Source organism: Theropithecus gelada, chromosome X, assembly GCF_003255815.1.
Source record: "Theropithecus gelada isolate Dixy chromosome X, Tgel_1.0, whole genome shotgun sequence".
Taxonomy (NCBI): Eukaryota; Metazoa; Chordata; class Mammalia; order Primates; family Cercopithecidae; genus Theropithecus; species Theropithecus gelada.
In genome coordinates this window covers 42958161-42966153 of record NC_037689.1, presented here as the reverse complement: position 1 = coordinate 42966153, position 7993 = coordinate 42958161, and the positions used below count along the sequence as shown (strand labels likewise).

Here is a 7993-nt window from a genome sequence, read left to right as displayed (position 1 = left end):
TAAAGATACATGCACACGTATTTTTAGTGCAGCCCTATTCACAATAGCAAAGACTTGGAACCAACCCAAATGTCCATCAATGATAGACGGGATTAAGTAAATGTGGCACATATACACCATGGAATACTATGCAGCCATAAAAAAGGATGAGTTCATATCCTTTGTAGCGACATAGATGAAGCTGGAAACCATCATTCTGAGCAAACTATCGCAAGGACAGAAAACCAAACACCACATGTTCTCACTCATAGGTGGTAATTGAACAATGAGAACACTTGGACACAGGAAGGGGAACATCACACACCAGGGCCTGTCACAGGGTGTGGGAAGGGGGTAGGGATAGCATTAGGAGAAATACCTAATGTAAATGACAAGTTAATGGGTGCAGCACACCAACATGGCACATGTATACATATGTAACAAACCTGCATGTTGTGCACATGTACCCTAGAACTTCAAGTATAATAAAAAATAAAATAAAATAAAAGATAATTCTGATAGAAAAAATAGTCATATTCTTTAAAGTGTTGTCCACGTGATATGATTTTGAGTCTCTTAACCTCAAGACTCAGTTTGTCTTTATCCCCAAATTCCAAGCATGACTCCACGAGCATATTAATGGCTGTGTGTCTTGATCATTATAAAACCTTGGTTAGTTGTGGCTGTGGGAAGGCTGCTCTTTCTATCTTTTGTTGCATGATGATGCTGTTTTGACAGTGAATGGCAGACATTTCACAGTGTAACTTGACAATACTAGAAGTAAAGGCAGTAGTACTGAATGGAGAAGATGAATGTAGAAAGAATTAAAGATCCTAGGAACAAATTGCTAGTAAAAAACTGTATGTGCTATTTCTAGTGCTGAGTTTGAATATATGTTCACAATTGAAGGGAAAGATATCAACAGAATAATTTGTAGCTCTTCTGGTTGTCACCTGACTCATAAATTACAACACCCATTAGAATGACTATAAATATAAAACTAATAATAATAAAATAATAATCTTGACTGAGCTAGTACCAGTGATGATGACACCATAATATCTAAAGCTTTCTGAGCACAGTCCTATAATAGAACATGGTTGGTACAGGACAAAATATTCAATTCAAATGAAGTTATCAATTTTTTTCAGATGATAGATTATTGTATTACATTGATGATCTCTTTACCCTCATTTTTTCAGAGGGTTGATTGATAATTTTGTTTACTTTTGCCTATTTCTGAACTTTAAATAAATGGAATCATATTATATAATACCTTTTGCAACTTGCTTCATTCTCTCATTATTATGTTTTGGAGATTTATTCGTGTTGTGATATGTAACTCTAGCTGTTTCATTTTCACTGCTCTGTAGTATTCCATTTTATATATACGACATAATGTATTTAGCCATTTTACTACTCAAGAACATTTAAGTCATTGTAACATTTTTAGTATATGCGAGCACATTTGCTAATATAAATGTGTACATTCTTATATGTGTCTCCTGATGCACTTGTGCAAGCGTTTCTCTAGATTGGTCCTTTTATTTATTCTTTTAAAAAATTTTACTTTAAGTTCTGGGATACAAGTGCAGAACATGTAGGTTTGTTACATAGGTGTGTGTGTGCCATGGTGGTTTGTTGCACCTATCAGCCCATCATCTAGGTTTTAAGCCCCACAGGCATTAGTTATTTGTCCTAATGCTCTTCCTCTCTTCGCCACTTACCCCCTGAGTAGCCCTGGTATGTTGTTCCCCTCTCTGTGTCCATGTGTTCTCATTGTTCAGCTCCCACTTATAAGTGAGAACTTGCAGTGTTTGGCTTTCTGTTGCTGTGTTAGTTTGCTGAGAATGATGGCTTCCAGCTTCATCTGTGTCCTGGCAAAGGACATGATCTCATTCCTTTTTATGGCTGCACAGTATTCCATGGTGTATATGTACCACATTTTCTTTATCCAGTCTATCATTTATGGGCATTTAGGTTGGTTCCATGTCTTCGCTATTGTAAATAGTTCTGCAGTAAGTACATGTGTGCATGTGTCTTTATTGTAGAATTATTTATATTCCTTTGGGTATATACCCAGTAATGGGATTGCTGGGTCAAATGATATTTCTGGTTCTAGATCCCTGATGAATTGCCATATTGTCTTCCATAATGGTTGAACTAATTTACATTCTCACCAACAGTGTAAAAGTGTTCCTATTTCTTCACAGCCTCAAAAGCATCTATAGTTTCTTGACATTTTAGTAATTGCCGTTCTGACTGGTGTGGGATGGTATCTCATTGTGGTTTTGATTTGCATTTCTCTAATGATCAATAATATTGAGCTTTTTTTCATATGCCTGTTGTCCACATAAATGTCTTCTTTTGAGAAGTGTATGTTTATATCTTTTGCCCACTTTTTGATGGGGTTGATTGTTTTTTTTCTTGTAAATTTGTTGAAGTTCCTTATAGATTCTGGATATTAGACCTTTCTCAGATGTATCAATTGCAAAAATTTTCTCCCACTCTGTAGGTTACCTGTTCACTCTGTTGGTAGTTTCTTTCGCTGTGCAGAAGCTCTTTAGTTTAATTAGATCCCATTTGTACCTTTTGGCTTTTGTTGCAATTACTTTTGGCGTTTTCATCATAAAGTCTTTGTCCATGCCTAAGTCCTGAATGGTATTGCCTAGGTTTTCTTCTAGGGTTTTTATGGTTTTGGGTTTTACATTTAAGTCTTTAATCCATCTTGAGTTAATTTTTGTGTAAGGTGTAAGAAAGGGGTCCTGTTTCAGTTTTCTGCATATGGCTAGCCAGTTTTCCCAGCACCATTTATTAAATAGGGAGTCCTTGCCCCATTGCTTGATTTTGTCAAGTTTGTCGAAGATCAGATGATAGTAGATGTGTGGTGTTATTTATGAGGTCTCTGTTCTGTTCCATTGGTCTGTATGTCTGTTTTGCTACCAGTACCATGCTATTTTGGTTACTGTAGCCTTGCAGTACAGTTTGAAGTCCGGTAGCATGATGACTCCAGTTTTTATATTTTTGCTTAGGATTCTCTTGGCTGTACAGGCTCTTTTTTGGTTCCATATGAAATTTAAAGTAGATTTTTCTAATTCTGTGAAGAATGTCCATGGTAGTTTGATGGGAATAGCATTGAATCTAAAAATTACTTTTGGCAGTATGGTCGTTTTCACGATATTGATTCTTCCTATCCATGAGGATGGAATGTTTTTCCATTTGTTTGTGTCCTCTCTTATTTCCTTGAGCAGTGGTTTGTAGTTCTCCTTGAAGAGGTCCTTCATATCCCTTGTAAGTTGTATTCCTAGGTATTTTATTCTCTTTGTAACAATTGTGAATGGGAGTTCACTCATGATTTGGCTCTCTGCTTGCCTGCTGTTGGTGCACAGGAATGCTAGAGATTTTTGCACATTGATTTCATATCTTGAGACTTTGCTGAAGTAGCTCATCAGATTAAGGAGTTTTTGGGCTGAGATGATGAGGTTTTCTAGATATAGGATTATATCATCTGCAAACAAAGGTAATTTGACTTCTTGTCTTCCTATTTGAATACTCTTTATTTTTTTTCCTTGCCTGATTGCTCTGGCCAAAACTTCCAATACTATGTTGAATAGGAGTGGTAAGAGAGGGCATCCTTGTGCCAGTTTTCAAGGGCAATGCTTCCAGCTTTTGCCCATTCAGTATGATATTGGCTATGGGTTTGTTCTAAATAGCTCTGATTATTTTGAGATATATTCCATCAATACCTAGTTTATTGAGAGGTTTTAACATGAAGGGGTGTTGAGTTTTATTGAAGGCCTTTTCTGCATCTATTGGATAATCATGTGGTTTTTATCATTGGTTCTGTTTATGTGTTGGATTACATTTATTGATTTGCGTATGTTGAACCAGCCTTGAATCTCATGGATGAAGCCAACTTGATTGTAGTGGATAAGCTTTTTGATTTGCTGCTGAATTCAGTTTGCCCGTATTTTATTGAGGATTTTTGCATTGATGTTCCTCAGGGATATTGGCCCAAAGTTTCTTTTGTTGTTGTGTCTCTGCCAGGTTTTGGTATCAGGATGATACTGGTCTCATAAAATGAGTTAGGGAGGATTCCCTCCTTTTCAATTTTTTGGAATAGTTTCAGAAGGAATGATACCAGCTCCTCTTTTTACCTCTGGTAGAATTTGGCTGTAAATCCATCTGGTCATGGGCTTTTTGTTTTGGTGGGTAGGCTCTTAATTACTGCCTTAATTTCAGAACTTGTTTTTGGTGTATTCATGGACTCAACTTCTTGGTTTAGTCTTGGGAGGGTGTATGTGTGAAGGAATTTATCCATCTCTTCTAGATTTTCTAGTTTATTTCCATAGATATGTTTAAAAATATGGAATGCCTTATGAATTTGAGTGTCATCCTTGCACAGGGGCCATGGTAATCTTCTATATATCCTTCCAATTTTAGTATATGTGCTGCCAAAGCAAGCACTATTTTTCTTATTATTTTAAATTTTTGTGTTAAAAATTTCAAACATACAGAAAACTTGCAAGACTAAATTAATCTAGATTCATAATTATTATTTGTCATGAGTCAGTTGCAAAGACATTATAGACATTATGTGTCCTCACCCCTCAGTATTGGAGCATGTGTCTCCAAAAATAGAAAAATTTTTTTAACATAAAATCAATATAATTATCCAATTTGGAGCATTTATTATTGATACAATAGTATTATCTTATATTCCATACTCATTCAAGTTTCTCAAATTGTCTTATTGATGTCCTTTGGAGGATTTTATTTTCCTGATCCTCAGAAGAATTTTATTTTCCTGATCCTGATCCTAATGGGTGTTATAATTTATTTTCCTGTCTTATTGATTTCGTTTGGAGGATTATATTTTCCCGATACCTCCTGAGTCTCTAATCTTGAATAGTTTTACAGACTTTCTTTTACTTCAGTGAAGCTGATTTTTTTTGTAGAGTAGAGAAAATTTAGTTTCTCTACTATTCCTTAGTTTGACTTTGCTGACTCTTTCCTTCTGGTTAGATTCAAGCTAGCTTCTTTCTTTTTAAATTCTCTCTTTCTAGATTTTAAATTTTATATGTGAGATATTTCTAACAAAGAAGCCTCATCATGCCTTCTTGAATTATATACAACCTAACATCTTCTGTAGATGTTTAATTAAATTTAATTAATTAAACAAGAGTGAACAGTTCTAGATTGTATCATAATCATTCCTATTAATATACTAGTTTTGAACAATAAAGAGGAGGAAAATGATTTTTTAGATTTTTTATTTATATTTTTAAATCATAGATAAATCACAGTTTTACATATTTATGGCACAATGTGATGTTTTGATACATGTATACATTGTATAATATCAATTCTGTGTATCTATCATGTTCATCACTTTATACCTTTTCATTTCTTTGTGGCAAGCACATTTAAAATTCCCTCTTTTAACTATTTTGAAATATTCAGTAAAATATTGTTAACCATAGTCACTCTACTGTGCAACAGTACACCAGAACTTATTCCTCCTAACTGTAACTTTGTACCTGTTGACCAATATCTCCCTATCTCACCCACCACTATCCCCCAACACACACTCCCCAGCCTCTGGGAATCACTACTCTACTCTCTACTCCTATGAGATAAACTTCTTTCGATTCCACATAAGAGTGATATCATGCAGTATTTTTCTTTCTGTGTCTGACTCATTTCACATAACATTATGTCTTCCAGTTCATCCATGTTGTTACAAATGACAAGATTTCATCCATTTTTGCAGAAGAATATTTCATTGTGCATATGTAATACATTTTCTTTCCAATTATTCATCGATGGACACTTAGGTTGGTTGCATACCTTGGGTATTGTGAATAGTTCTACGACAAACATGGGAGTTCAAATATACTGACACTGATTTTATTTCCTTTAGATATATACTCAATAATAGGATTGCTGGATCATATGGTAGTTCTAGTTTTAATTTTTTTAAGGAAACTCCATACTGTTTTCCATAGCAGCTGTATTATTTTATATTCCCATCGACAATGTGTAAGTGTTCCCTTTTGTCTATATCCATTCTGGCATTTGCAATTTTTGTCTTCGATAATAGCCATTCTATTTGGGGTGAAGTAATATCTCACTTTGTAGCTTTGATTTTTATTTCATGATGATTAGTGATGCTGAGCAATTTGTCTCTACTTTTTGACCATATGTATGTCTTCTTTTGAGAAATGCCTATTCAAATATTTTGCCCATGCTTAAATCCAATTATTTGTTTTCTTTTTCTGTTATGGGTTATTTGAGCTTCTTGTATATTGTGGATGTACAGGATCTGTTGTGAGATGCATAGTTTGTAAATACTTTCTCCCATTCTATAGGTGGTCTCTTTACTCTATTGATTGTTTACTTTGCCAAGCAAAAACTTTTTAATTTGATATAATCCCATTTGTCTGTTTATGCTTTTATTGTCTGTGGCTTTGAGGCCTTGTCCAAAAAATCCTTGCCCAGACCACTATCATAAACAGTGTCCTAGGGACAGGCATGGTGGCTCATGCCTGTAATCCCAGCACTTTGGGAGGCTGAGGCAGGCAGATCACAAGGTCAGGAGATTGAAACAATCCTGGCTAACATGGTGAAACCCTGTCTCTACTAAAAATACAAAAAATTAGCCAGGTGTGGTGGCGGGTGCCTGTAGTCCCAGCTACTCGGGAGGCTGAGGCAGGAGAATGGTGTGAACCCAGAAGGTGGAGCTTCCAGTGAGCCAAGATTGTGCCACTGCACTCCAACCTGGGCAACAGAGCGAGACTCTGTCTCAAAAAAAAAAAAAAAAAAAAAAGAAAAGTGTCCTTCATGCTTTCTTTTAGTAGTTTTATTGTTTCAACTATTGCATTTACATTTTTCATTCATTTTGAAGAAAAGAGGTTTAATGACTCACAGCTCCACAGGCGTTACAGGAAGCATGAATGGGAGGCCTCAGGAAACTTACAATCATGGTGGAAGGTGAAGGGGAAGCAAGCACCTGTTTCTATTGGCAGCAGGAGAGAGGGAGTGTGAGGAAGGAAGTGCCACACCCTTTTAAAACCATCAGAACTAGTGAGAACTCACTCGCTATCACAAGAGCAGCATGGAGAAATGTGTGCCCATGATCCAGTCACCTTCCACCAGGTTCCACTCCCCAAATTGGGAATTACAACGTGAGATTTGGATGGGGACACAGGGCCAAACCATATCATTCTGCCTCTGGCCCCTCCCAAATCTCATGTCCTCACATTTCAAAACACAATCATGTCTTCTCAATAGTCCCCCAAAGTCTTAACTCACTCCAGCATTAACCCAAAAGTCCAAGTCCAAAGTATTATCTGAGACAAGGCAAGTCCCTTCTGCCTGTGAGCCTCTAAAATAAAAAACAAGTTAGTTACTTCCAAGGTATGATGGGGGTACAGACATTGGGTAAATGCTCCCATTCTAATGAGAGAAATTGGACAAAACAAAGGGGCTACAGGCCACATGCAAGTCTGAAACCCAGAAGGGCAGTCATTAAATCTTGAAGCTCCAAAATAATCTCCTTTGATTCTATGTCTCACACTCAGGGCTTGCTGATGCAAGGGGTGGTCTCCCAAGGCCTTGAACTGCCCCTGTGGCTCTGCAGGGTACAACCACCTTGGCTGCTTTCACAAGCTGGCATTTAGTGTCTGTTGCATTTCCAGGAGCACAGTGCAGGCTGTCTGTGTATTCACCATACTGGGGTCTGAAAGACAGTGGCACTCTTCTCACAGCTCCCCTAGGCAGTGCCCCAGTGGGGACTCTGTGTGGGGCTTCAACTCCACATTTTCCCTCTGCACTGCCCTAGTGGAGGTTCTCTCTGAGGGCTCTGCCTCTGCAGCAGACTTCTGCCTGGACATTCAGGCATTTCCATACATCCTCTGGAATCTAGGTGGAGGTTTCCAAACCTCAACTCTTGCCTTCTGTGTACCTGCAGGCCCAACATCAGGTGAAAGTTGCCAAGGCTTGGAGCTTGCAC

At 37.2% G+C, this 7993-nt stretch overlaps 1 non-coding gene across 1 annotated transcript; it reads right to left on the bottom strand.

Moving 5' to 3' along the window:
* Positions 1-4339: 4339 nt before the first annotated feature.
* LOC112616654 lies at positions 4340-4446 on the bottom strand. The gene has a single exon (XR_003117695.1). It is a non-coding gene; the product is annotated as a U6 spliceosomal RNA (small nuclear RNA).
* Positions 4447-7993: the final 3547 nt, after the last annotated feature.